General features: G+C 35.9%; 1 protein-coding gene across 2 annotated transcripts in view; it reads right to left on the reverse strand.

Annotated features, from left to right (window-relative positions):
• Nucleotides 1–7,915, reverse strand: part of ATRNL1 (attractin-like 1) — a 779,810-nt gene that overhangs the window by 579,884 nt on the left and 192,011 nt on the right. The window lies entirely within an intron of this gene.

The raw sequence follows: 7,915 nt of genomic DNA on the forward strand, positions 1-7,915 counted from the left end.
ACAGCCTCAGATATTCAGATGACACCACCCTTATGGCAGAAAGTGAAGAGGAACTAAAAAGCCTCTTGATGAAAGTGAAAGAGGAGAGTGAAAAAGTGGGCTGAAAGCTCAACATTCAGAAAACGAAGATTTGGCATCTGGGCCCATTACCTCATGGGAAATAGATGGGGAAACAGTGGAAACAGTGTCAGACTTTATTTTTGGGGGCTCCAAAATTACTGCAGATGGTGACTGCAGCCATGAAATTAAAAGACACTTACTCCTTGGAAGCAAAGCTATGACCAACCTAGATAGCATATTCAAAAGCAGAGACATTACTTTGCCAACAAAGGTCCGTCAAGTCAAGGCTATGGTTTTTCCTGTTGTCATGTATGGATGTGAGAGTTGGACTGGGTAGAAGGCTGAGCGCCGAAGAATTGATGCTTTTGAACTGTGGTGTTGGAGAAGACTCTTGAGAGTCCCTTGGACTGCAAGGAGATCCAACCAGTCCATTCTGAAGGAGATCAGCCCTGGGATTTCTTTGGAAGGAAAGATGCTAAAGCTGAAGCTCCAGTACTTTGGCCACATCATGCAAAGAGTTGACTCACTGGAAAAGACTGTGATGCTGGGAGGGATTGGGGGCAGGAGGAGAAGGGGACCACAGAGGATGAGATGGTTGGATGGCCTCACTGACTCAATGGACATGAGTCTGGGTAAACTCTGGGAGTTGGTGGTGGAAAGGGAGGCCTGGCGTTCTGTGGTCCATGGGGTCACAAAGAGTCGGACATGACTGAGCAACTGAACTGAACTGAAAACCATTGAATAGTTTTTCTTCCTTTTTTTTTTAAATTCCATAATATATATAGTGAACTTACTAATGAAAAGAAAGCATTCATGTGACACACTTCTCGGTCAAAAACTTACAAATCAGAGGTGGAGATAATCTACATTATGTCTAGGAGCCTAAAAACCATTAAACAAATGCAAAAAATCAGAGGAAAAAATTTAGTTAGTAAACTCTGCAATAAAAAGTGAGAAGGGAGATGATGAGGAAAGTCCCAAAGTCAGTCATGCATGGAAAAGTTCCCAGCTCTTAGAAATTCACTAACTAATATCTCTATCGGTTTCATGAGACAGCCCACAGACATTCTTGCAATAGGAATCTAAGAGAAAAGAGGATTAAACTGCATCTTCTAATAATCCACAATCAAAGGTCATTCTAAAATACCTGATGATATCAGGGCCAAAGAGTTTTCATAAACTCTTCTTGTCCTTAAAGTTCTTCTTGTCTTTTAAAGTTCCTTTTATGAGGACAAAAAGTATGAAAAGAGCTTGAAAGATGGAGTAGAAAAAGAAAATAGAGCTACGGAGCATTTGATGTAAAGAAACACCTCTACAAGGTAAACAAAGGCTATCAAAAAATTAGTATAGGGACTTCCCTGGTGGTCCAGTAGTTAGGACTCCATGCTCCCAATGCAGAGGCCGGGGTTCAATCCCTGGTCAGGGAACTAGATTCCACAGGCCACAACGAAGACTTAAGATCCCAAATGCTGCAGCTAAGACCCAACCCAGTCAAATATATTGTTTTTAATATTTAGTATAAAGAGAAGAGAAACTAGCTAAAAATGGTACAGAAACTGTGCACCGACTGTTTTTTTAACCAGGCAGATGAAACGAGCAGCTCTATTTTAAAAGGCTCTCTCATTTTCTTAAATTTATATAAAAATGTCATTTAAGAGAATTTTAGGTCAAAGTATAGCTTCATGACTATACCCTATGCTAAATATCACCATATAAATGCAATTATTTATTTAGTGTCCTCGCTTTGAAATATTTAAAATCTCATATTGCCGTTTCTTGGCCACACAGGATGATATGTATACTCAGAAAATACACATTTTTAACTTTGTTGTGTCAAAATAATCCACAGAAACAAGATTTCCATATCCAGTGATTTTTGTTATCTGCATTTTTAGATTATTCAGGCCAATGCTTCCATTTTGAGAGAATTAAACTCTTACACTTAAGAAATGCTCAAGTTCATCTGGGTATAAATTTTAAACCTCTATGAACAATCTGCAATATGTAAGGAAGGTTTAAAATGAAAAAAATTTCTTATTTCAGCAGAGAGAAGGAAGAGTTCATTCATCTTCTTTACTATCCTCAAGTCTCAGAGAATAGCCCAGTGTGTTTAGTAAAGTTTTAACTGTTTCTGTAAAAGCCTGCTAGGGACAGATATTAATAGCATGCCAAAAAGAAAAACATAAGTTTTGCTAATAAGAAACAAAGGTAAAAATAGAACTGTCACTATGTTGAAAGAACTCTTTATATCCCAGACTGAAAAATAATTATTTAACACTATTGAAAGTAAAAATATACAGAAAGAAAATCATATAAGTATACTATTTAAGAACCTAAAAAAAGAATAATAAAATGAACTAAAAGACATAAGCAAATACAAAATCGGATTTACTAAAACAATTTATGCATGCAATGTTAGAGGAAAAGAATTTATTTGTAACATCAACAAAACCCATTAGACATCTTGCAGTAAACTAAAAAAAAAGTAAGACCTAGATGAAGCAAATTATTCGTACAAGATTGCATTTTTTAAGATTTTTTTAATGTGGATCATTTTCAAAGTCTTTACTGAATCTGTTACAATATGCATTCTGCTTTATGTTTTGTTTTGCTAGCCACAAGGCATGTGGGATCTTAGTTCCCTGACTAGGGATCGAACCCACACCCCCTGAACTGGAAGGTGAAGTCTTAACCACTGGACCACCAGGGAAGTCCCAAGACTGCATTTGTTTAAATGTCTGTATATTTCAGTATGGAGAGCTTTTGTCTTATGGTACATTTTATGAATAATGAAACAAAAAAATATCTAAATATATTAAAATATTTTTAAGATTAATAACACTATAGCTTAGTTTCTTATATTCAGAGAAAGTTGTGAAAACATGCAACTAATGACAATCACATAAAATTAAGCTTGTAAACTGCCCTCAATTTCAAGGGCCTACCCAATACTCTCATGAAAACTAATCTTAGTCCATGATTCTGTCATTCAGCTTCTGCGTGCCTGCTAAGTTGCTTCAGTCGTGTCCGACTCTGTGTGACCCCACAGACGGCAGCCCACCAGGCTCCCCCGTCCCTGGGATTCTCTAGGCAAGAACACTGGAGTGGGTTGCCATTTCCTTCTCCAATGCATGAAAGTGACAAGTGAAAGTGAAGTCACTCAGTTGTGTCCGACTCTTAGCGACCCCATGGACTGCAGCCTACCAGGCTCCTCCGCCCATGGGATTTTCCAGGCAAGAGTACTGGAGTGGGGTGCCACTGCCTTCTCCGTCATTCAGCTTCCACATAACACTATTAAAGCACCTACACAATGTTCAGTTGATCCTAGAACAACAAATGGTTTGCTGATGCCAACCTTCTGTGCAACAGAAAAATCCTATATAATTTGTAGTCGGGCACTCCATATGTGCAGTTCCTCCAGATATCAGGTTCCTCCTACACACAGTTGCACATCCTCTATACACAAGACTCAATAAACTGCAGACAGTGTAGTACTACAGCATTTACTGTTTTAAAAGTTCATGTACCAGCGGACCTGCGCAGCTCAAATCTCTGTTAAGTCAACTGTATATAAATTTAAGTCCTAACATACTACTTTGCATATAGTAAGTAGTCAATAATTGGGGAATTGAAGAATAATCCTTCACCACAAAGTAATACAGTATAATGAGTGTTGAATTGTTGTAGCACATTGAGCTGTTACTCTTATTCAATGAAATTTTCTCTACTTATTTTCTCGACAAAAATGTATCAGTCATATTGGAGATAATACAGCAAAAGCAATACTGTCCCACAAATATGATTCATACACTTATATTAAAATACTTAACCCTAATGATGTTCTAAATAATAATAATATGCAATATCAGCTTGCATTGTAAAGCTAGCATTTGCTAGAAACACATGTTATTTCCTGTTTGTTCAAGCCACACAATAAATGAAATTCAGCTGCATTTTGCAGGTGAGTAAAGGGAGACACTAAGAGGTGAAATAACTACCCAAGGAGACAGTGACAGTGCCAATATATGAATCCAATCAGTATGATTTCAAAGCCCAAACACTTAACAATGTTATGTTCTTTTATAGCTGCATATATATACAGACAGACAGACAGATAGATGTGTGTGTGCATGCTCAGTTGTGTCCAACTCTTTGTGACCCCATGGACTGTAATTCTCTGTCCATGGAGTTTTCTGGGCTAGAATACTGGAGTGGGTTGCCATTTCCTTCTCCAGGGGTTCCTCCTGACCCAGGGATTGAACCCATAGCTCTTATGTCTCCTGCACTGGCAGGCGGATTCTTTACAACAAGCGTCACCTGGGAAGATAAATAGTTATCAGCACCAGAATAAGTATGTATCAAGGAATCTGACTGAACATTAATAACAAATAAAATAGCTTAATAATAAAGCACTCTCAATAGTTAATTGCACTAATAGAACAGCCATAAATATACCATAGTTTAAAAACAACTAACAAAAGTTTGTAAGTACGTTTATATATTTACAACAATGTTAAAGGGCTTTAGTAGGCTGAATTTTTAAAAGAATATCTACATCTACAGTACATTGAAGCCTTACCATTTAAATATAAATCTATTTCCTCACTTCCCTTAATACCACTATGGACTTTGAATTTTAATAAATGCAAATACTAAGGGAAAAATGAACTTTTCTCAATGAGGTGAATGAAAAAAAATGAAGAAATAAACTTTGCCTCTCATTTTTTTATAAATTGATTTTAGCCTTTGCCGCATTAAATATAATTCACTGCATGTGGCATATTTTTGATTTAGTTAGATAACTAATGTGGCTATAAGAAATAAAAATGAATTTCATATATCACATCACCATAGAAAAGTCACAGACAACAAAATATTATTTTGCCAAATTTGGGCAACAAGGAAACTATAAGGAATTATTTAAAGCTTCATAAACTACCAGAGAATGTGCAACAGCAAAAAAAGAAAGGTATTTATCTTTCATTCTCTTTAATTTTCTATTGCATTGTACCTCAGCTCTACAGATGTATAATGTCAGCAACAAAAATAATATGAAATAACTGAATTAATCTTAAACCTAGCAGAGAAGTATGATTCCCAAAGGGAAACATATTTCTAAAAGCACTCTGCCTGTCGGAATAATAATAACTTATTTTAATTTAAAACAGCTTTTAGCTAATAGAGTTATTCAAAGGTTCCTTTTGCCTATGTCGGCAAAAAAATTAAAATAATACTTTGGGTAATCTTCATGACATTATATTCTTGGATTATTAGATATGCACCAAAGCACAAGCAATAACAGAAAAACAGAGATAAACTGGACTTCATCAAAACTGAAAACTTTTGTGCCTTTAAGAACACTGTCTAGACAGTGAAAAGACAGCCTATACAACGGGAGAGAATATTTGCAAATCATATGTCTGATAAGGGCCTCGTAACTAGAATACGGGCTTCCCTGGTAGCTCAGTGGTAAAGAATACGCCTGCCAATGCAGGAGACGCAGGTTCGATCCCTGGGTTGGAAAGATCCCCTGGAGAAGGAAATGGCAACCTGCTCCAGTATTCTTGCCTGGGAAATTCCACGGACAAAGGAGTCTGATGGGCTACAGTCCAGGGGTCGCAAAAGAGTTAGACAGGACCTAGCAATTAAATAACAACAATGACTAGAATATATGAAGAACTCAGAATTCAACAACAACAAAACCAAATAATCCAAATAAAAAGTGAACAAAGGACTTAAATAGACATTTCTCCAAAGACATACAAGTGTGAAACAGGCACATGAAGAGACCAAAAAAAAAAAAAAGAACAAATATTTGTACACCCATATTCATCACAATATTACTTATAATAGTCAAAAGATGTAAGCAACTCAAGTATTCAACAGATGAATGGATCAAAAAAACATAGTATACATATACAACAGAATATTCAGCAATAAAAAGGAAGGATATTCTGACATATGTTAAAACATGAAAGAACCTTGAAGACATCCTGCTAACTGAAACAAGCCAATCACTCAAGGACAAATTCTGAAAATTCCACTTATCTGAGGTATCTAGACTAATGATATTCAAAGTGACAGAAAGTAAAAGAGTGGCGGCCCAGCAATTCCTCTTCTAGTTGATACATAAAACAACCAAAAACTTGAAATCCCCCCCAAAAAACATGTGCAGTAATGTTCTCAGTAGCAGTATTCACAATAGCCAAAAAGGGTGGGAAAAAAGCAATGTGCATCAATAAATAAATGGGTAAAACTACTGTGATACATGTATACAGTGGAATAATATTCATCAGTAAAAAGGAATGAAGTACTGATAGATACTACAACAAGAATTAATATTAAAAATATTATGGCTAAGTAAAAGAAGCCAGGCACAAAGTCACACATTTTATAATACCATTTATATGAAATATTCAGAACAAGTAAATACATAAAGCAGCTTAATGATTGCCAGGGGCTTGGAATACCTGCTTAATAAATATGATATTTTCTTCTGGAGTGACAAAAAAAATTTGGAACTTGATGGAGCCGATGGTCACACAATATTATAAAGGAACTAAATGCCACTGAATTGTAACCTAAAATGGTTAATATTATGCTATGTGAATTTGACCCCAATTTAAGAAAAACCCTTTAAAAATGGGGCTATGGATGGAAGCAATATATAAATAACAGGAAAATATTAAGCAAATTACTTCACAAAATCCCCATGCACTATTATATAGGCATTAAAATAATTTGGAGAGCATAAATAAAATAACTTTTATAAAAGTAAATTAAAACAATTATATATAAATATTTGAAAGATTGCAAACACATAAAAATTGCAATGTAAAAACAAAAAACAAAAAAAACCCAGAGATGGTTTTTTTCCTTAAAGGCATGGAAACAAAGCATTTATATGTGTGTGTGTGTGCATGTGTGTGTGTATGTGTGTGTGTGTGCTCAGGTAGCTCAGTCATGTCTGACTCTGTGCTGTCCATGGAATTTTCCCGTCAAGAATACTAGAGTGGGTTTCCCTTTCTTACTCCTGGGATATTCCCAAACCAGGGATCAAATCTGAGTTTCCTGCATGGGCAGACAGAATCTATCAGCCACACCACCTGGGAAGCCCTGTAAATAATCATTATCTATCTAATCTATCTGAAATACATTTTTTGTCCAGTGAAATTTTTGGCTAAAGAAAATTTAGTAGTAAAAAGCGTTGGAAAACAGGATGGTTCTTTTTACTCAACAAACATAAAATAACAAAATATAATACTATGATTATAATAGACAAGCTCTGAATTTTTTGGATTCCATTGTACAGATATCTCCTGCAGCTTCTTTACACATTGAACACAGCACTAAGCTGTGGCTTTTGGCTAAGGGTTCCTGGATCCTCCCTGTTCACATTAACACTACTTCTGCATTGATAGTCAAGAATTAGGTCTAAGAATCAGATATTTTTTGCCTGTTAGTAGCAGTATAATCTTGAGCATTTTACTTAACTTCTTTGTATATTTGGCTGTACCTAAAAAGGAAGCAATTGTGATTCCTCCCTTACAGTTGTCTTGAAATGAGACAATGAATATAAACTATGAGTACAGTACCTCAAGCACAGAAAATGCAAGCGTCAACCAATTCATGTGTTAGAGCCTCAATCAGGGCACAGCAAAATTTCCATTCAGCAGAAATGAATGGAAACCCGCTACCGCCAGTTTCATTGACTCTAGGACATAGCTCATCATTCTGTCTTTCTCAACTCTGACTGTAAACTTGAGTCGTTTGGGCAGACTTAAAGAACCAAGAATCACCCTAGGACCTAAACTAAGAGATTGATTTCATTATTTTAGGGAGTGGCCTATACATC

This window comes from Bison bison, unplaced genomic scaffold, assembly GCF_000754665.1.
Source record: "Bison bison bison isolate TAMUID 2011002044 unplaced genomic scaffold, Bison_UMD1.0 scf7180017864456, whole genome shotgun sequence".
In the NCBI taxonomy this organism is placed as follows: Eukaryota; Metazoa; Chordata; class Mammalia; order Artiodactyla; family Bovidae; genus Bison; species Bison bison.